At 39.0% G+C, this 20,424-nt stretch overlaps 2 pseudogenes; both read right to left on the bottom strand.

Moving 5' to 3' along the window:
• Nucleotides 1-726: 726 nt before the first annotated feature.
• LOC137408110 (golgin subfamily A member 6-like protein 25) lies at nt 727-10,532 on the bottom strand (annotated as a pseudogene).
• An 807-nt stretch (nt 10,533-11,339) lies between these two features.
• On the bottom strand, nt 11,340-16,689 carry LOC137408109 (golgin subfamily A member 6-like protein 7; annotated as a pseudogene).
• Between the last annotated feature and the right edge of the window lie 3,735 nt (nt 16,690-20,424).

Here is a 20,424-nt window from a genome sequence, read left to right as displayed (position 1 = left end):
GCAATTTAAGTGTCAGTTTTTTTACTTTTAGTCAATTTTATTTACAAAAGCTAGAAAGACAGACATAAGTGTGTAGTGACTGACCGTTGGGAGGAGAGCCAAGAAAAACCAGAAAGTCAAAGTCGAGGTGACGACCCAACAACCAGACCGAGTCTCAGCACAATAGACAAGCATAATAAGTAAAATGGCTAGTTCGGGTAGCACTCTGAGACTTGCTGGCTCTTTGTAGGGAGAAGATAATCATGAAGCTTTTCTGCAGCACACTGAGTAACTCAACTCTAGCCTTCAACATCATTTATTAGCAGTTTAAGCTGGTACGGAGTTTTGCCAGCTTAAAGCTGGGAAATACCAGTCGGCAGCCATCCGGTACACACATGTACATGTAGATGAATAGCAAGTAGAAAAGACTGCATTAGTGTTAGACCAGACTAGTTGACTGTAGTATTTGCATAACAGCTGACAAATCATGCTCAACTACTGCAAAAGAAAAACGACAGGCTTAGAAAGGCCACGGCAAAGAAACTTTTTCAGAGTTGGGAGTGTGGAAGCCAGTGGTATATCCGTAAATACTGCTCCAGCTAGAAGCCACATAACTGGGAAAACAGCCAAGGGCGGCAACCGTAGTGCCGACTACCAATTGAACTGAGATCTCAAACTAATTTAACCTCAGCGAAAGGCAATTTTACTGCTGGTCAGAGAAACCATTCTGCGTTGGACTCGAGCCTGTTAAAGTCCAACGAGTGATGGAGAGACAACACAGAAAAGGTCTGCCACCACAACCCTAAACAAGGTCGCAGTGAAGGAGCCTCTGGGTGTAGCTATCCGGAATTGTTCTGAGGCATTTGGAAAGCCGGAGCCTGGATACAGGAGGACAGTTCAGCCATAATAGCACAACTCAAGCTAGAGCCAGCTATCACCAGGCTGCATTACTAAGAGTGCACTCAGAGACTAGCTCAATGAACCCCAAACTGTTGGTAGTCGAAGCCTGCTTTAAAAATGGCATGGCCGGCTTGCACAGTACCTTTCTTTTAGGCTGAATTAACACACCAAGTTTATACTCAAGAAGTGTTTTCTTCTACAGGTTTCACTCAGAATCAGCTGCATCTCCAGAATTCCAGTCAATGCATAGTCGGATGTCTGCACCGAACCTGTCTTGTTTTTGTGAGCCTCCGGATCAGCCCATATACACTCTACCTACCAAATCAGCAAAACGAGCAGAACAGAGTTTAGCATTGCTGACTCCCACTCGGTTTGACTGTTTTGTGTTCTAAGTTGCTTGCTTGCAGATGAGCCAGCAGACAACAACTGACAGGATTAGCAAGCCCGGCATTTATTAAAGAATAGCCATGACTTGCAAAAGTTTGCCATGCGGGCCTCCAGTTTGAATTGGGCTAGGAAGCTGGAAGAGGCAAGCCGAGACTTAATGTTATGTTTCTAATAACTTGAAGTTTATAATGTGGTTATTTCCAAAGTTTAAATTACTGAGTTCTTCCAGTGTTTGAATAACAGTAGTAGTTTATTCGTGACTCGAGAATCAGACTAATGAGTGCAAAATTTGATTTTGTTTATATAGCAATATGTTAGCTTTATAGCTAGAAAAGGTATAAGCATCAAAAAGCTTTAATAGACGATAAAAATATAGCCTTTAGCTTTTCAATAATAGAATAATAGATTTTTTTGCTTTGAAGTAACTTAACACCTTCTGACCAAACTAAAAGCCTGTATTAAGTCTGTCTGTTACATTTAGATCTGCGAGGGTTGTGTGCTCAATATTAATCTCCATAAGGGAGTCTGTAATTGCGTCTCTGACTTCTTTGGGCAGTGGGTATAGATTGCGGTGGAACTGAATCTGGTGCAGCTATATGTGGTACAGGTACTGATGGTTGAGGCTCCTTGGACATTTTAGGTTCCTCACCAGAGTTGCCATCTTCATCTGCCCTGCATGTCGTCTCCGGGTAGGCTTTTTTGGTACAACCTTCACATTTACACTGCAAGTTCCGTAGAGTTTGGTAACTACAACTAAAACCCATCTAGAATGTCCTACTTGTCTTTGTCTACAATAATAGTGTGCATAACAAGTATTTCCTACTGTGTATTTGTGTTTTCTTGCTGCTATCTTGTGAGATTGATCTGTAGATTGGTTTGCCTGATTTGCCACTCTTGACTGATGTTGTTGTGCCAAGTGAGCTAGAGATGAACAAAGGTTGTCAATCTTGCATCTGATCAGTCTTCCATTTAGCCGTTGACTTGGTGAAAATCCCAAACTCCTTTGGCTTTTCCTTCATCATAAGCTCTATTTAATTCATCACATATTGCAAATGGTACTGGTCGTGCTCGGCAAAACCTTAGTGTATCTGTAGCTTTGAAGTTTATTTCTAGTTGGTAGTCTTTGAGACATTAAAGCTCGTTATCAAAAACCTCAGAAAATTCTTCACATAGTTGTTTGCAATCTATTCGTATTGATGTATCTGGCTGGTATGTAATGATTGTAAAAATTGTGTTCTCTCTTAATTCTTCCAGAACTAGTTCTATTAATTTTCTATTCTCATCCATCTTGCTCATGTTCTTGTGAAGTTTCTCTTGTTCTTGTCTAGCTTGCTCTTATTCTTGTCTAGCTTGCTCTTGTTCTGGTCTAGCTTGCTCTTGTTCTTGTCTAGCTTGCTCTTGTTCTTGTCTAGCTTGCTCTTGTTCTTGTCTAGCTTACTCTTGTTCTTGGATAGCTTGCTCTTGTTCTGGTCTAGCTTACTCTTGTTCTTGTCTAGTCTGCTCTTGTTCTTGTCTAGCTTACTCTTGTTCTGGTCTAGCTTGCTGTTGTTCTTGTCTAGCTTACTCTTGTTCTTGTATAGCTTGCTCTTGTTCTGGTCTAGCTTACTCTTGTTCTTGTCTAGTCTGCTCTTGTTCTGGTCTAGCTTGCTCTTGTTCTTGTCTAGCTTGCTCTTATTCTTGTCTAGCTTGCTCTTGTTCTGGTCTAGCTTGCTCTTGTTCTTGTCTAGCTTGCTCTTGTTCTTGTCTAGCTTACTCTTGTTCTTGTCTAGTCTGCTCTTGTTCTTGTCTAGCTTACTCTTGTTCTGGTCTAACTTGCTCTTGTTCTTGTCTAGCTTGCTCTTGTTCTTGTCTAGCTTGCTCTTGTTCTTGTCTAGCTTGCTCTTGTTCTGGTCTAGCTTGTTCTTGTTCTTGTCTAGCTTGCTCTTGTTCTTGTCTAGCTTACTCTTGTTCTGGTCTAGCCTGCTCTTGTTCTTGTCTAGCTTGCTCTTATTCTTGTCTAGCTTGCTCTTGTTCTGGTCTAGCTTGCTCTTGTTCTTGTCTAGCTTGCTCTTGTTCTTGTCTAGCTTGCTCTTGTTCTTGTCTAGCTTACTCTTGTTCTGGTCTAGCTTGCTCTTGTTCTTGTCTAGCTTACTCTTGTTCTTGTATAGCTTGCTCTTGTTCTGGTCTAGCTTACTCTTGTTCTTGTCTAGTCTGCTCTTGTTCTGGTCTAGCTTGCTCTTGTTCTTGTCTAGCTTGGTCTTATTCTTGTCTAGCTTGCTCTTGTTCTGGTCTAGCTTGCTCTTGTTCTTGTCTAGCTTGCTCTTGTTCTTGTCTAGCTTACTCTTGTTCTTGTCTAGTCTGCTCTTGTTCTTGTCTAGCTTACTCTTGTTCTGGTCTAGCTTGCTCTTGTTCTTGTCTAGCTTGCTCTTGTTCTTGTCTAGCTTGCTCTTGTTCTTGTCTAGCTTGCTCTTGTTCTGGTCTAGCTTGTTCTTGTTCTTGTCTAGCTTGCTCTTGTTCTTGTCTAGCTTACTCTTGTTCTTGTATAGCTTGCTCTTGTTCTGGTCTAGCCTGCTCTTGTTCTTGTCTAGCTTGCTCTTATTCTTGTCTAGCTTGCTCTTGTTCTGGTCTAGCTTGCTCTTGTTCTTGTCTAGCTTACTCTTGTTCTTGTCTAGCTTGCTCTTGTTCTTGTCTAGCTTGCTCCTGTTCTTGTCTAGCTTGCTCTTGTTCTTGTCTATCTTGCTCTTGTTCTTGTCTAGCTTGCTCTTGTTCTTGTCTAGCTTGCTCTTGTTCTTGTCTAGCTTGCTCTTGTTCTGGTCTAGCTTGCTCCTGTTCTTGTCTAGCTTGCTCTTGTTCTTGTCTAGCTTGTTCTTGTTTTTGTCCAGCTTGCTTTTGTTCTTGTCTAGCTTGCTCTTGTTCTTGTCTACCTTGCTCTTGTTGTTGTCTGGCTAGCTATTGTTCTTGTCTAGCTTACTCTTGTTCTGGTCTAGCTTGTTCTTGTTCTTGTCTAGCTTGCTCTTGTTCTTGTCTAGCTTACTCTTGTTCTTGTATAGCTTGCTCTTGTTCTGGTCTAGCCTGCTCTTGTTCTTGTCTAGCTTGCTCTTATTCTTGTCTAGCTTGCTCTTGTTCTGGTCTAGCTTACTCTTGTTCTTGTCTAGTCTGCTCTTGTTCTGGTCTAGCTTGCTCTTGTTCTTGTCTAGCTTGGTCTTATTCTTGTCTAGCTTGCTCTTGTTCTGGTCTAGCTTGCTCTTGTTCTTGTCTAGCTTGCTCTTGTTCTTGTCTAGCTTACTCTTGTTCTTGTCTAGTCTGCTCTTGTTCTTGTCTAGCTTACTCTTGTTCTGGTCTAGCTTGCTCTTGTTCTTGTCTAGCTTGCTCTTGTTCTTGTCTAGCTTGCTCTTGTTCTTGTCTAGCTTACTCTTGTTCTTGTCTAGTCTGCTCTTGTTCTTGTCTAGCTTACTCTTGTTCTGGTCTAGCTTGCTCTTGTTCTTGTCTAGCTTGCTCTTGTTCTTGTCTAGCTTGCTCTTGTTCTGGTCTAGCTTGCTCTTGTTCTTGTCTAGCTTACTCTTGTTCTTGTCTAGCTTGCTCTTGTTCTTGTCTAGCTTGCTCCTGTTCTTGTCTAGCTTGCTCTTGTTCTTGTCTAGCTTGCTCTTGTTCTTGTCTAGCTTGTTCTTGTTCTTGTCTAGCTTGCTCTTGTTCTTGTCTAGCTTGCTCTTGTTCTTGTCTAGCTTGCTCTTGTTCTTGTCTAGCTTGCTCTTGTTCTTGTCTAGCTTGCTCTTGTTCTTGTCTAGCTTACTCTTGTTCTGGTCTAGCTTGCTCTTGTTCTTGTCTAGCTTGCTCTTGTTCTTGTCTAGCTTACTCTTGTTCTTGTCTAGCTTGCTCTTGTTCTTGTCTAGCTTGCTCCTGTTCTTGTCTAGCTTGCTCTTGTTCTGGTCTAGCTTGCTCTTGTTCTGGTCTAGCTTACTCTTGTTCTTGTCTAGCTTGCTCTTGTTCTTGTCTAGCTTGCTCCTGTTCTTGTCTAGCTTGCTCTTGTTCTGGTCTAGCTTACTCTTGTTCTTGTCTAGTCTGCTCTTGTTCTGGTCTAGCTTGCTCTTGTTCTTGTCTAGCTTGCTCTTATTCTTGTCTAGCTTGCTCTTGTTCTGGTCTCGCTTGCTCTTGTTCTTGTCTAGCTTGCTCTTGTTCTTGTCTAGCTTACTCTTGTTCTTGTCTAGTCTGCTCTTGTTCTTGTCTAGCTTGCTCTTGTTCTGGTCTAGCTTGTTCTTGTTCTTGTCTAGCTTGCTCTTGTTCTTGTCTAGCTTACTCTTGTTCTGGTCTAGCCTGCTCTTGTTCTTGTCTAGCTTGCTCTTATTCTTGTCTAGCTTGCTCTTGTTCTGGTCTAGCTTGCTCTTGTTCTTGTCTAGCTTGCTCTTGTTCTTGTCTAGCTTGCTCTTGTTCTTGTCTAGCTTACTCTTGTTCTGGTCTGGCTTGCTCTTGTTCTTGTCTAGCTTACTCTTGTTCTTGTATAGCTTGCTCTTGTTCTGGTCTAGCTTACTCTTGTTCTTGTCTAGTCTGCTCTTGTTCTGGTCTAGCTTGCTCTTGTTCTTGTCTAGCTTGCTCTTATTCTTGTCTAGCTTGCTCTTGTTCTGGTCTAGCTTACTCTTGTTCTTGTCTATCTTACTCTTGTTCTTGTATAGCTTGCTCTTGTTCTGGTCTAGCCTGCTCTTGTTCTTGTCTAGCTTGCTCTTATTCTTGTCTAGCTTACTCTTGTTCTTGTCTAGCTTGCTCCTGTTCTTGTCTAGCTTGCTCTTGTTCTTGTCTATCTTGCTCTTGTTCTTGTCTAGCTTGCTCTTGTTCTTGTCTAGCTTGCTCTTGTTCTTGTCTAGCTTGCTCTTGTTCTTGTCTATCTTGCTCTTGTTCTTGTCTAGCTTGCTCTTGTTCTTGTCTAGCTTGCTCTTGTTCTTGTCTAGCTTGCTCTTGTTCTTGTCTAGCTTGCTCTTGTTCTGGTCTAGCTTGTTCTTGTTCTTGTCTAGCTTGCTCTTGTTCTTGTCTAGCTTACTCTTGTTCTTGTATAGCTTGCTCTTGTTCTGGTCTACCCTGCTCTTGTTCTTGTCTAGCTTGCTCTTATTCTTGTCTAGCTTACTCTTGTTCTTGTCTAGCTTGCTCCTGTTCTTGTCTAGCTTGCTCTTGTTCTTGTCTATCTTGCTCTTGTTCTTGTCTAGCTTGCTCTTGTTCTTGTCTAGCTTGCTCTTGTTCTTGTCTAGCTTGCTCTTGTTCTTGTCTATCTTGCTCTTGTTCTTGTCTAGCTTGCTCTTGTTCTTGTCTAGCTTGCTCTTGTTCTTGTCTAGCTTGCTCTTGTTCTTGTCTAGCTTGCTCCTGTTCTTGTCTAGCTTGCTCTTGTTCTTGTCTATCTTGCTCTTGTTCTTGTCTAGCTTGCTCTTGTTCTTGTCTAGCTTGCTCTTGTTCTTGTCTAGTTTGCTCTTGTTCTTGTCTAGCTTGCTCTTGTTCTTGTCTAGCTTGCTCTTGTTCTTGTCTATCTTGCTCTTGTTCTTGTCTAGCTTGCTCTTATTCTTGTCTAGCTTACTCTTGTTCTTGTCTAGCTTGCTCTTGTTCTTGTCTAGCTTGCTCCTGTTCTTGTCTAGCTTGCTCTTGTTCTTGTCTAGCTTGCTCTTGTTCTTGTCTAGCTTGCTCTTGTTCTTGTCTAGCTTGCTCTTGTTCTTGTCAAGCTTGCTCTTGTTCTTGTCTAGCTTGCTCTTGTTCTTGTCTATCTTGCTCTTGTTCTTGTCTAGCTTGCTCTTATTCTTGTCTAGCTTGCTCTTGTTCTGGTCTAGCTTGCTCTTGTTCTTGTCTAGCTTGCTCTTGTTCTTGTCTATCTTGCTCTTGTTCTTGTCTAGCTTGCTCTTGTTCTTGTCTAGCTTGCTCTTGTTCTTGTCTATCTTGCTCTTGTTCTTGTCTAGCTTGCTCTTGTTCTTGTCTAGCTTGCTCTTGTTCTTGTCTATCTTGCTCTTGTTCTTGTCTAGCTTGCTCTTATTCTTGTCTAGCTTGCTCTTGTTCTGGTCTAGCTTGCTCTTGTTCTTGTCTAGTCTGCTCTTGTTCTGGTCTAGCTTGCTCTTGTTCTTGTCTAGCTTGCTCTTATTCTTGTCTAGCTTGCTCTTGTTCTGGTCTAGCTTGCTCTTGTTCTTGTCTAGCTTGCTCTTGTTCTTGTCTAGCTTACTCTTGTTCTTGTCTAGTCTGCTCTTGTTCTTGTCTAGCTTACTCTTGTTCTGGTCTAGCTTGCTCTTGTTCTTGTCTAGCTTGCTCTTGTTCTTGTCTAGCTTGCTCTTGTTCTTGTCTAGCTTGCTCTTGTTCTGGTCTAGCTTGTTCTTGTTCTTGTCTAGCTTGCTCTTGTTCTTGTCTAGCTTACTCTTGTTCTTGTATAGCTTGCTCTTGTTCTGGTCTAGCCTGCTCTTGTTCTTGTCTAGCTTGCTCTTATTCTTGTCTAGCTTGCTCTTGTTCTTGTCTAGCTTGCTCTTGTTCTTGTCTAGCTTGCTCTTGTTCTTGTCTATCTTGCTCTTGTTCTTGTCTAGCTTGCTCTTGTTCTTGTCTAGCTTGCTCTTGTTCTTGTCTAGCTTGCTCTTGTTCTTGTCTATCTTGCTCTTGTTCTTGTCTAGCTTGCTCTTGTTCTTGTCTATCTTGCTCTTGTTCTTGTCTAGCTTGCTCTTATTCTTGTCTAACTTGCTCTTGTTTTTGTGTAGCTTGCTCTTGTTCTTGTCTAGCTTGCTCTTGTTCTTGTCTAGCTTGCTCTTGTTCTGGTCTAGCTTGCTCTTGTTCTTGTCTAGCTTGCTCTTGTTCTTGTCTAGCTTGCTCTTGTTCTTGTCTAGCTTGCTCTTGTTCTTGTCTAGCTTGCTCTTGTTCTGGTCTAGCTTGCTCTTATTCTTGTCTAACTTGCTCTTGTTTTTGTGTAGCTTGCTCTTGTTCTTGTCTAGCTTGCTCTTGTTCTTGTCTAGCTTGCTCTTGTTCTGGTCTAGCTTGCTCTTGTTCTTGTCTAGCTTGCTCTTGTTCTTGTCTAGCTTGCTCTTGTTCTTGTCTAGCTTGCTCTAGTTCTTGTATAGCTTGCTCTTGTTCTGGTCCAGCTTGCTTTTGTTCTTGTCTAGCTTGCTTTTGTTCTTGTTTAGCTTGTTCTTGTTTTTGTCTAGCTTGCTCTTGTTCTTGTCTAGCTTGCTCTTGTTCTTGTCTAGCTTGCTCTTGTTCTGGTCTAGCTTGCTCTTATTCTTGTCTAACTTGCTCTTGTTTTTGTGTAGCTTGCTCTTGTTCTTGTCTAGCTTGCTCTTGTTCTTGTCTAGCTTGCTCTTGTTCTGGTCTAGCTTGCTCTTGTTCTTGTCTAGCTTGCTCTTGTTCTTGTCTAGCTTGCTCTTGTTCTTGTCTAGCTTGCTCTAGTTCTTGTATAGCTTGCTCTTGTTCTGGTCCAGCTTGCTCTTGTTCTTGTCTAGCTTGCTCTTGTTCTGGTCTAGCTTTCTCTTGTTCTTGTCTAGCTTACTCTTGTTTTTGTCTAGCTTACTTTTGTTCTGGTCTAGCCTGCTCTTGTTCTTGTTTAGCTTGTTCTTGTTTTTGTCTAGCTTGCTCGTGTTCTTGTTTAGCTTGCTGTTTTTCTTGTCTATCTTGCTCGTGTTTTTGTCTAGCTTTATTTTGTTCTGGTCTAGCCTGCTCTTGTTCTTGTCTAGCTTGATTTTTTTCTTGTTTAGTTTGCTCTTTTCCTTGTCTAGCTGGCTCTTATTCTTGTCTAGCTTGATCTTGTTTTTGTCTAGCTTGATTTTGTTCTGGTTTAGCTTGCTCTTTTTCTTGTCTAGCTCGCTATTGTTCTTGTCTAGCTTGTTCTTGTTCTTGTCAATTTTGTTGAGTTTCTTTTTGCTGCAACTGGATCAGCTTAATCAGCTTGTCAATTGCCTCTGCCATTATCAGATGATATAGTGTGAATAGTTACACCTATTTTATCTGTGGGTTTTAGTCCTTGTCGCCGATAGACCAATGTTATGTTTTTCAATAATTTGAAGCTTATAATGCGGTTATTTCACAGTTTTGAAATACTGAGTTTTTCTAGTGTTTGAATAACAGTAATAGTTTATAAACACTTTGAAATCAGTCTGAGGAGTACAGAATGTGATTTCATTTATTTAGTAACTTGTCCCTTGATTTTGTTCTGGTTTAGCTTGCTCTTATTCTTGTCTAGCTTGCTCTTGTTCTTGTCTAGCTTGCTCTTGTTCTTGTCTAGCTTGCTCTTGTTCTTGTCTATCTTGCTCTTGTTCTTGTCTAGCTTGCTCTTGTTCTTGTCTAGCTTGCTCTTGTTCTTGTCTAGCTTGCTCTTGTTCTTGTCTATCTTGCTCTTGTTCTTGTCTAGCTTGCTCTTGTTCTTGTCTATCTTGCTCTTGTTCTTGTCTAGCTTGCTCTTATTCTTGTCTAACTTGCTCTTGTTTTTGTGTAGCTTGCTCTTGTTCTTGTCTAGCTTGCTCTTGTTCTTGTCTAGCTTGCTCTTGTTCTGGTCTAGCTTGCTCTTGTTCTTGTCTAGCTTGCTCTTGTTCTTGTCTAGCTTGCTCTTGTTCTTGTCTAGCTTGCTCTTGTTCTTGTCTAGCTTGCTCTTGTTCTGGTCTAGCTTGCTCTTATTCTTGTCTAACTTGCTCTTGTTTTTGTGTAGCTTGCTCTTGTTCTTGTCTAGCTTGCTCTTGTTCTTGTCTAGCTTGCTCTTGTTCTGGTCTAGCTTGCTCTTGTTCTTGTCTAGCTTACTCTTGTTCTGGTCTAGCCTGCTCTTGTTCTTGTCTAGCTTGCTCTTATTCTTGTCTAGCTTGCTCTTGTTCTGGTCTAGCTTGCTCTTGTTCTTGTCTAGCTTGCTCTTGTTCTTGTCTAGCTTGCTCTTGTTCTTGTCTAGCTTACTCTTGTTCTGGTCTGGCTTGCTCTTGTTCTTGTCTAGCTTACTCTTGTTCTTGTATAGCTTGCTCTTGTTCTGGTCTAGCTTACTCTTGTTCTTGTCTAGTCTGCTCTTGTTCTGGTCTAGCTTGCTCTTGTTCTTGTCTAGCTTGCTCTTATTCTTGTCTAGCTTGCTCTTGTTCTGGTCTAGCTTACTCTTGTTCTTGTCTATCTTACTCTTGTTCTTGTATAGCTTGCTCTTGTTCTGGTCTAGCCTGCTCTTGTTCTTGTCTAGCTTGCTCTTATTCTTGTCTAGCTTACTCTTGTTCTTGTCTAGCTTGCTCCTGTTCTTGTCTAGCTTGCTCTTGTTCTTGTCTATCTTGCTCTTGTTCTTGTCTAGCTTGCTCTTGTTCTTGTCTAGCTTGCTCTTGTTCTTGTCTAGCTTGCTCTTGTTCTTGTCTATCTTGCTCTTGTTCTTGTCTAGCTTGCTCTTGTTCTTGTCTAGCTTGCTCTTGTTCTTGTCTAGCTTGCTCTTGTTCTTGTCTAGCTTGCTCTTGTTCTGGTCTAGCTTGTTCTTGTTCTTGTCTAGCTTGCTCTTGTTCTTGTCTAGCTTACTCTTGTTCTTGTATAGCTTGCTCTTGTTCTGGTCTACCCTGCTCTTGTTCTTGTCTAGCTTGCTCTTATTCTTGTCTAGCTTACTCTTGTTCTTGTCTAGCTTGCTCCTGTTCTTGTCTAGCTTGCTCTTGTTCTTGTCTATCTTGCTCTTGTTCTTGTCTAGCTTGCTCTTGTTCTTGTCTAGCTTGCTCTTGTTCTGGTCTAGCTTGCTCTTGTTCTTGTCTATCTTGCTCTTGTTCTTGTCTAGCTTGCTCTTGTTCTTGTCTAGCTTGCTCTTGTTCTTGTCTAGCTTGCTCTTGTTCTTGTCTAGCTTGCTCCTGTTTTTGTCTAGCTTGCTCTTGTTCTTGTCTATCTTGCTCTTGTTCTTGTCTAGCTTGCTCTTGTTCTTGTCTAGCTTGCTCTTGTTCTTGTCTAGTTTGCTCTTGTTCTTGTCTAGCTTGCTCTTGTTCTTGTCTAGCTTGCTCTTGTTCTTGTCTATCTTGCTCTTGTTCTTGTCTAGCTTGCTCTTATTCTTGTCTAGCTTACTCTTGTTCTTGTCTAGCTTGCTCTTGTTCTTGTCTAGCTTGCTCCTGTTCTTGTCTAGCTTGCTCTTGTTCTTGTCTAGCTTGCTCTTGTTCTTGTCTAGCTTGCTCTTGTTCTTGTCTAGCTTGCTCTTGTTCTTGTCAAGCTTGCTCTTGTTCTTGTCTAGCTTGCTCTTGTTCTTGTCTATCTTGCTCTTGTTCTTGTCTAGCTTGCTCTTATTCTTGTCTAGCTTGCTCTTGTTCTGGTCTAGCTTGCTCTTGTTCTTGTCTAGCTTGCTCTTGTTCTTGTCTATCTTGCTCTTGTTCTTGTCTAGCTTGCTCTTGTTCTTGTCTAGCTTGCTCTTGTTCTTGTCTATCTTGCTCTTGTTCTTGTCTAGCTTGCTCTTGTTCTTGTCTAGCTTGCTCTTGTTCTTGTCTATCTTGCTCTTGTTCTTGTCTAGCTTGCTCTTATTCTTGTCTAGCTTGCTCTTGTTCTGGTCTAGCTTACTCTTGTTCTTGTCTAGTCTGCTCTTGTTCTGGTCTAGCTTGCTCTTGTTCTTGTCTAGCTTGCTCTTATTCTTGTCTAGCTTGCTCTTGTTCTGGTCTAGCTTGCTCTTGTTCTTGTCTAGCTTGCTCTTGTTCTTGTCTAGCTTACTCTTGTTCTTGTCTAGTCTGCTCTTGTTCTTGTCTAGCTTACTCTTGTTCTGGTCTAGCTTGCTCTTGTTCTTGTCTAGCTTGCTCTTGTTCTTGTCTAGCTTGCTCTTGTTCTTGTCTAGCTTGCTCTTGTTCTGGTCTAGCTTGTTCTTGTTCTTGTCTAGCTTGCTCTTGTTCTTGTCTAGCTTACTCTTGTTCTTGTATAGCTTGCTCTTGTTCTGGTCTAGCCTGCTCTTGTTCTTGTCTAGCTTGCTCTTATTCTTGTCTAGCTTGCTCTTGTTCTTGTCTAGCTTGCTCTTGTTCTTGTCTAGCTTGCTCTTGTTCTTGTCTATCTTGCTCTTGTTCTTGTCTAGCTTGCTCTTGTTCTTGTCTAGCTTGCTCTTGTTCTTGTCTAGCTTGCTCTTGTTCTTGTCTATCTTGCTCTTGTTCTTGTCTAGCTTGCTCTTGTTCTTGTCTATCTTGCTCTTGTTCTTGTCTAGCTTGCTCTTATTCTTGTCTAACTTGCTCTTGTTTTTGTGTAGCTTGCTCTTGTTCTTGTCTAGCTTGCTCTTGTTCTTGTCTAGCTTGCTCTTGTTCTGGTCTAGCTTGCTCTTGTTCTTGTCTAGCTTGCTCTTGTTCTTGTCTAGCTTGCTCTTGTTCTTGTCTAGCTTGCTCTTGTTCTTGTCTAGCTTGCTCTTGTTCTGGTCTAGCTTGCTCTTATTCTTGTCTAACTTGCTCTTGTTTTTGTGTAGCTTGCTCTTGTTCTTGTCTAGCTTGCTCTTGTTCTTGTCTAGCTTGCTCTTGTTCTGGTCTAGCTTGCTCTTGTTCTTGTCTAGCTTGCTCTTGTTCTTGTCTAGCTTGCTCTTGTTCTTGTCTAGCTTGCTCTAGTTCTTGTATAGCTTGCTCTTGTTCTGGTCCAGCTTGCTTTTGTTCTTGTCTAGCTTGCTTTTGTTCTTGTTTAGCTTGTTCTTGTTTTTGTCTAGCTTGCTCTTGTTCTTGTCTAGCTTGCTCTTGTTCTTGTCTAGCTTGCTCTTGTTCTGGTCTAGCTTGCTCTTATTCTTGTCTAACTTGCTCTTGTTTTTGTGTAGCTTGCTCTTGTTCTTGTCTAGCTTGCTCTTGTTCTTGTCTAGCTTGCTCTTGTTCTGGTCTAGCTTGCTCTTGTTCTTGTCTAGCTTGCTCTTGTTCTCGTCTAGCTTGCTCTTGTTCTTGTCTAGCTTGCTCTAGTTCTTGTATAGCTTGCTCTTGTTCTGGTCCAGCTTGCTCTTGTTCTTGTCTAGCTTGCTCTTGTTCTGGTCTAGCTTTCTCTTGTTCTTGTCTAGCTTACTCTTGTTTTTGTCTAGCTTACTTTTGTTCTGGTCTAGCCTGCTCTTGTTCTTGTTTAGCTTGTTCTTGTTTTTGTCTAGCTTGCTCGTGTTCTTGTTTAGCTTGCTGTTTTTCTTGTCTATCTTGCTCGTGTTTTTGTCTAGCTTTATTTTGTTCTGGTCTAGCCTGCTCTTGTTCTTGTCTAGCTTGATTTTTTTCTTGTTTAGTTTGCTCTTTTCCTTGTCTAGCTGGCTCTTATTCTTGTCTAGCTTGATCTTGTTTTTGTCTAGCTTGATTTTGTTCTGGTTTAGCTTGCTCTTTTTCTTGTCTAGCTCGCTATTGTTCTTGTCTAGCTTGTTCTTGTTCTTGTCAATTTTGTTGAGTTTCTTTTTGCTGCAACTGGATCAGCTTAATCAGCTTGTCAATTGCCTCTGCCATTATCAGATGATATAGTGTGAATAGTTACACCTATTTTATCTGTGGGTTTTAGTCCTTGTCGCCGATAGACCAATGTTATGTTTTTCAATAATTTGAAGCTTATAATGCGGTTATTTCACAGTTTTGAAATACTGAGTTTTTCTAGTGTTTGAATAACAGTAATAGTTTATAAACACTTTGAAATCAGTCTGAGGAGTACAGAATGTGATTTCATTTATTTAGTAACTTGTCCCTTGACCAAACACGAGTGAAGCTAGTGTTTGGGAATTATATGTTAAATGCATATGCGCACACAAGTTCCGAAAATTAGTCATCTACGCTGTACCCAAACTGTTGTACCGAAATCTCCTCCACAAATTTAACCATTTTTGTTTGGAGTCGTTTAAGTATAATAAGGATACGAAACACATATAAACCCACTTGAATATGTTACTAAGTCTCTGAAAAGTGTAGAAAATATGCTGAAACTTACCCATCTGATCGGATAATATATAATTAGATAGATTAAGTTGGCCTAAAATCGTCATTAAAACCTTACAAGTCAGTTTTAATCAAAATTAAGACAGGCCAACGTAATGCCGATAATCCGTGTGACAGAGAGAAGAACCATTAAGTCGTGCGCATCACACAAGAAAAGTGTGCACATTTCACCAGTCTATGGCGTTGTCCAATTGCCGAAGGTTTCTGTAATTAACGTAGAAGTATTGAAAAGTAATCGTTTATTTTTAGCCGATTTTAAAGTTAACTGACATTTTGGACACTTACAATGAGTACTTTGGTATTCCAACTGATGTCCAAAGCTGTGAAAGTAAAGGAAATGACGATGATGTTTTTATAACAATTCTTATAAGATTATTACAATATTTAATTATAAGAAAAACTATTCGATTTTATAACCTTATTATAAGATTTAATTACAAGAATACCCATTCGAATTTAAAAGGTCAAAGTATATAGTGACCGATAGTGGGCAATATGTTACTGTTATTATTGTTCTAAAGATTTTGTTGATGTTACTACGGCTGTGCCCAATATCGCGGTACTGCCAAGCCGTTTTTAATATCTGCAAAATTAATTAACAGGCCTAGATTTTCTTATAGATATACAGCTATTTCTATGAAAACCAACTAAAATCTGTTTAGATTTTTAAATTCAGCATAATTTTTGAATTTTAATTAAAAAATCTAGATGAACATCACAACTTGTTGACATTGGTTGCTATGGCGCTTTAAAATGTAAACAAAACTGTGCATTAGTTTTCATTTCTCAAACTTTAGCGGCAGTTTTCTCCGAACTATGTTTTCGCACTAATGGCAAACATGCATTCAGTTTATTGACCATAAAATCTGTTGTAATTAAGCTGGAATCAAATTTTTTTTCAAAATAACTGTGAATTTTCACCTTCTGTTAGTGTAGATAACTCTAAATCACACACACACACCCGAATTAACCATGGTTTTTGTGATCATGACCCATTTCTTCACTTTGGTTACAGATCCCTGTCAAAACCATTCTACATTCAACACAACCAACTTTCAAACTTTCAAACAGCAGCTTGCTATTTTACTTCTAATATTGCATTTGTTCTATTGCAGGAAAGAGATATAAACATATAATATTTTCCTTTCATTATTGCTGTTTGTTGTACATAATAACACCCAGTACATTGCAGCTACCATTGCAGTCTTCTATTGCACTGCAGTGCCATTTGACTGCTAATATTTAATTTCTCAACCAGCAGTACCCTTTCTTTTTTCCAATATCACTTTAGTCGTGGGCTGTATGACAGGGGAATTTCTAGTTAGCTTTATAGCTAGAAAAATCATAAGTATCCAGAAGTTTTGATGAATGATAAAAATACAGCCTTTAGCTTTTCAATTACAGAATAATAGACTTATTCGTTGCCAAGTATATCAATGCTCAACAAAAACAGAAGTCTGATACCTGACAGCAATGGTCTTGGTTTTAATTGATCTCTCCTTCTGACGCTGAGTGGGTAGCTACTAGGGCCTTCACTAAGAGAAAGAGAGTGTGGTGGCTTTATCGTCGGGACCAAAGACAAGTTAGAGACCACAGCTGATGCCGAGACAAACTTTGCCAAGACTAGGCAAAGCCCTGACTCAGTAGAAAACACACCCTTCGGAAATATTTCTGGTTGGCTGAGAGTCGGCTTTTGAGTTGGCCTTGAGTTGACCACTGAAAGGCAGAGCTGAGCCACTCACAGGAGCTATAGAAAATGGTGCATAAGCGGCAATGATCAGAGCACCTGGAAGTCTCTCATGGTGCGATTTACCGTATGTTTATTTACCGTAAATTGATACTAATTTCAACTTAACAATGTGGTCATACCTACTAGAATATTAAAAAGAATCACTTTTTACTACAATAATAATTTATTTGCAGGAGGGTAACTGATGGTTAAGAAGGCATTTTGAAAGAGGTTACTCAAAAATTGTGTCGGTTTTCAAAATGATCAGCTAATAATTCTATTCCTGAATAGCCCTTTATGAGAACTCTGACCTACCTCTCAATTTATTGATAAATTATGCAAAAAATTATTCTATTGTCGCTTTATTAAATACAATCAATTTAATTATGTTTGTTTTGAATGCTCATACAACCCTTTGAGTGGTTAGCCATCAAACTCATGTCCGGTAGCTGATTATTCACAAGGACTTGAAACAGCCTTTTATCTGGATCAATAAATATGGCCACATGCAAACTTTGAACATTTGCATAAAAACTTAGAGTTATTTTCTTTTTATTCTATGAGCATAGAGAATATTAGGCTGTTAACTAAAAGAAATTTGAAAACTGAAATTGGTTGAGAGCTTTCTGCATGAAGTTACCATTCAAGGCCTCTGTCTGAAGCTCAATGACATACTTCTTTTATTACATGTTCGAAGCTTTTGCCTCCAATCTGATTCGCTTGTCCACGGTTGGCATCACCTAGCCTCTCTATTTATTAGGTCTGATGCTGAACTCACCTTCTGTTGAGAGGTATCTTCTTATCAGTAACATATCTTATTCCATGCATTGTTGTACCAGATGTAAACTCTTTCCAACTTAACTCTCTTTTCCCTCTATTAGCTTCCTGAGCTGCTGTCATGTTTGCACGTTCTGTACAAATTCAAGTGAAAATCACAACATACATTTAATTATAATCATTAAATATAATCTAGCTAACATAACAAATTCAGTTTGATTGGTCAAACAGTGTACAACGCGAATATCTTTTACTATCATAAGAGCAGTATCTGTCCTCCTCTGTTCGATTGCTCAAAGCTACAATAAAAGCATTCAGTAAATAAATTTAACGCGGAAGAATCAAGCGCAGCTATTTAAATTCAAGCCTGCTAGTACTGCACCACTATAGCCCCTTTACATCTAAGAATAAATGTGCACATACATGTAGGTACTTGTGAACATATGAAGATCTATAACTGCTCACCCCAGTTATTCGGTGGCAGAAATTAATAAGCTCAAACGATTGCTTTCCATTTTAATCAGTCAGAATTGAGAGAATGTTCCACAAGTGAATAGTAAAACATCTTTGGATTTCTAGTAAAAATACAGCAAAAATGTACTTTCATTTTTTTAATAAAACCAAAGGGATGCCCGGCATTGCATGGGTGATAAAAAAGTTTTCGCAAAAAAATCTTACTTTTAATTAACACATACAACATCTGCCATTCTAACTTTTAAATGGAGGAAGTTGTTTATTTCTGTGTAATGCGTTTATTTCTGTGCGCTTTGGTTAGTTCTGTGTAATTCACATTGTACCAGCTGCAGTGCCTGCTACAGCTCTTCACCGATTACAATGATTTTGCTGTCCATGTTAGTTTAAGCATTTTTCTTCTGCCAACAGATTTAGCATATGGGTAGCATTATGCTAGATGAAATGTTTAGCGTGTAGTCTTAAAGGATTTGCATGTGTAATGAGCATGTAAACAATTTATTCTATAGTTAAGCCGGTTGAAAAGTTTGGTGTAATTGAAAAAATGTTGTCCGAAGAACTGGATGTTTAAAACTCAAATACAGAGTACAGAGAATTTTTCATTTTTAACTCTTTGTCGCTATAACTCAATATATGGACAGACAGACCAACAAAAAACAACTACTGAGATTTATGTATATACTAGGTGAATACCTGGCAATACTCGCATAATAAAAAAGTCTTGGCACAGAACATTCTTTTTATTCAACATATAACAACAGTTACCATTCTAACTTTCAAATTTAATATCATGAGAAAAGTGTTATGTGCAATTAAAATAAATTAAGAGAAGAAAAAACTGTAAAAGTTGGCCAACTTTTTCATGCAATTTCAACTTTTACTCTCCATATAATGAAAACAGTTTTTGTGGAAGTGAAGCAGGAAAAAAATGAAAACATTTGTAGAAATGTCTAAATGCAAATGTGAAATAATTAGCCAGTAATGGCTAAACAAAATATGTTTTGCTACAATTACATCAAGAAATTACTTGATATACCATTATATAATTCTAATTTTTTTCAGATTTGGCATTGCAGGGCAAAAAAGTCGTATACAGTGGTAAAAAAACATTAAAAATATCTAATACAAACACCCCCCAGTAAAAGTTATCAAAATTGTATATGCTTAGTTTAAATTTTAAAAAGTAGTAACTAATTTATATGTTAGTCCTGGTAACTATAGTTACCTACAGTAACTTTTGTTTATTTTGGGGTTTTGATCTGCAATAAATTGTAACATTACATTGTACTATGTGCAGTACGTACTGTGGAGAGTTCTTAGCTTCGAGGCAGACATATCACATAAACATTGAATTCAACTTAAGTGAATTTAGCTAACTAAACTTATACTTAAAGCTAAGTATTAGAATGTATTTTACTAAACTAAACTTCAACAATGTCGAAAGCTAAAATTTTATCACTTATCTGTTTTCAAATTCATTTTTACCGTAACCTACAACAAATAATGCTGAACTGAGATAGTGAGCATTATATATCACTTTGAGGCATTTTGGGAGGAATTTCAGCCAACAGCGTATCGACATTTTGTACATCAGTACACCGACCACCTACTTTTCATTTTGAGAGATATTCTTGTTGATATCGTATGGCTGAAAACAAGTTCGTGCTAGTATGGCAAAAATGAAAGAGCTTGTTGTTTCATAAATAAATGCAAAAGAATCTGTTTTAATTAATAATTTAACATGTGCAAGTGAAAAAAGAGTATACAGTATATGATAATGGCAATGGGTATAATAAGATTGGGTCAGCCTTGTGGTCACACTTGTTAGCAGACATGTGATATGGATGTCACAAGTTCCAATCTAGTACGACGATGATGTTTTGTTGCTAAGACTTTATTGCTAATGCTGGACCAATGAGCAACAGACGAACAACGGAGTAGCAATCGATGAACAACGGATGAACAACGGATGAACTACAAACGAACCATGGACGAATCACGGAAGAACCACTGATGAACAACTGACAAACCACAAACGAACCACTGGTGAACTAGTGACAAACCACGGACAAACCACGAATGAACCACAGAAGAACCACGGACAAACCACAAACGAACAACGGCGATTGATGGACAAATGACGAACGAACGTCGGACGAACGAACGACAGCTGAACGAAATCAAATCTTTTTCAATACAGATTCTTTGTTCCAAAATTCTAATAATAGCTATATCTGGACATACCGAAAACAGACGACAGACGATAAACTTTGAAAAGAAAATATGTAGATATATAGACTAGCCAAATGTGTTGCATTGCACAGGTATTAAGACAGCTTATTAACTGGCAGGTAATCTAGTTGCCATTGGTTAAGGTTTTTACCCAATGATTTTAAGTAACTTGAGATAGTCTAAATCTTTACTATAATAAGAGCTGTGTCTATCTTTCTGTCTGGGTGTTAAATAAAACACTGCACATCACAAGAATTGAACTCACATATGTGGATGCAGCGTGTTAACCCAAGGACACTACCATTAAATCATGCAGCCACCTTGTAACATTGTTTCGAATATTTGTGGTTGTAAACGTTACACATCATGATCTCTCACTTTGCATCAGGCTTCCAACTTGGTTTCAGGGGAAGTTTTGGAATATATTTTTTTTTCTAGTAGCTAAGTGTCCATGTATCAATTAATCGCTATTAGCTGGATATACAACAAACAGAACAACAAACAATTAAATTTATATATAGACTAATAAAATCAACTACATGTAGATAGTCACCTTAGAAAAGAATGTTTTTGTTTGGCTAGTTATATAACGGTTAACTACCCAGAACGCTCGGAACAGAAAACTTCACTAGTAACGGCGCTGACACCAACACAAGCACAAGTAGAAGAGATATTTTTTATATAAAGTATTTCTAATTGACAAGAAAATATACATAACCAGATTATGCAACAATCTACCACCTAGATGAAAACTAATAATAAAAATGATTTAATTACAAACCAGTATCACGGTCTCTGAGCTGAAAATTTCATGAGATGAAATGAGTCAACTTCAGCTGTCAACTCATGTGTAGGCAGTTTTATTTAGCAGGTGTAGAGACAAATCAATAATAACAATGTTGAAACCGGAAAATCCTCATTGAATTATGAAAATAATGATATGGCTACCCGTAATGATCTTGTATCAGGTAACAATGCTTTTGAATGTGATTTTTGTTTTAATCAGTCTCATGAGAATAAGGATACCGTCATGAGTGGAAATAAGAGTGAAAGAAAGGTTTTGAACTGTAATGCAGAGCAACTAGTTAAGCGCGCTACAAGAAGTCCTAGACCTGTGAGAGATTGGTGCCCACTTCAACATTATGAGAATCATAT

This window comes from Watersipora subatra, chromosome 11 (assembly GCF_963576615.1).
Source record: "Watersipora subatra chromosome 11, tzWatSuba1.1, whole genome shotgun sequence".
Classification (NCBI taxonomy): Eukaryota; Metazoa; Bryozoa; class Gymnolaemata; order Cheilostomatida; family Watersiporidae; genus Watersipora; species Watersipora subatra.
This window is presented reverse-complemented; position numbering and strand designations above follow the sequence as displayed.